An 819-nucleotide genomic window follows, 5' to 3' on the forward strand; every position below is an offset into this window, starting at 1 on the left:
ACCTCCTACTCCCGAGTGAGATTACGGGGAAGAGGGTACGAACACGGAGGAATCGGAGGAATTAAAGCGCATGTTCGCTGGCGCAAAGATTCTTTCTAGGAAACATGGGATAGGAACGCATCCGGGGGAAGAGGGGAAGGTGCCGGGATGTATGATGTGTGAAGGTGTGTCATTGTATCCGCATGGATTCTTAATGTGTCTCACAGTATATGGTCTTTTGTTTCACCTCCTTCAAAACGCGGCTGCTGTGCCCGGAATCGAATACGTGTCCGTCTGCTCATTTGTCGAGCGTTCTAAAATCTGAGGCACTGCTATAGTATGCTACAAAGCATGCACGAGATATATGTACTCAGCCTCTAGGCTGTTACAGAAGGTTGTAGCGTTGCGTAGTTATTGGAGGGCTTCCTACAAATACATCTAAAGCGAATTTGCGATAGTGAATACGGCCGGCGCCACTTTAGCTTTTCAATAAGCATAACGTTGATGTCAAGTTCATCAATGCGTAAAATATTCTAACGAGAAATGTTTTATTCTTATATCCCCCAGTATCACTACGGCTGTCTGACATTTGGCATCAGCCAGTGTTGCTATGCGCTAGCATTTAGTGTATAATCAAGGAACAATGATATTTAAGAGCGAAAATAAGGGTGGGCCTCTTCTGATCATTATAAAATGCCTTTTCTGTATAGTCTCCACCTTCTGTGAGCCGTCGTCAGTTGAAAAATTATTCGATAACTAAGAGAGCCTCGATGACACTAGGTCTCTTTCAGAAACTGCTAGGCTTGCTGCAATTAGGGAAATAATTGATCCCGTTTCTCC

The sequence above is a fragment of the Amblyomma maculatum genome, chromosome 4 (assembly GCF_055883805.1).
Source record: "Amblyomma maculatum isolate TAMU_Amacu chromosome 4, ASM5588380v1, whole genome shotgun sequence".
NCBI classification, from domain to species: Eukaryota; Metazoa; Arthropoda; class Arachnida; order Ixodida; family Ixodidae; genus Amblyomma; species Amblyomma maculatum.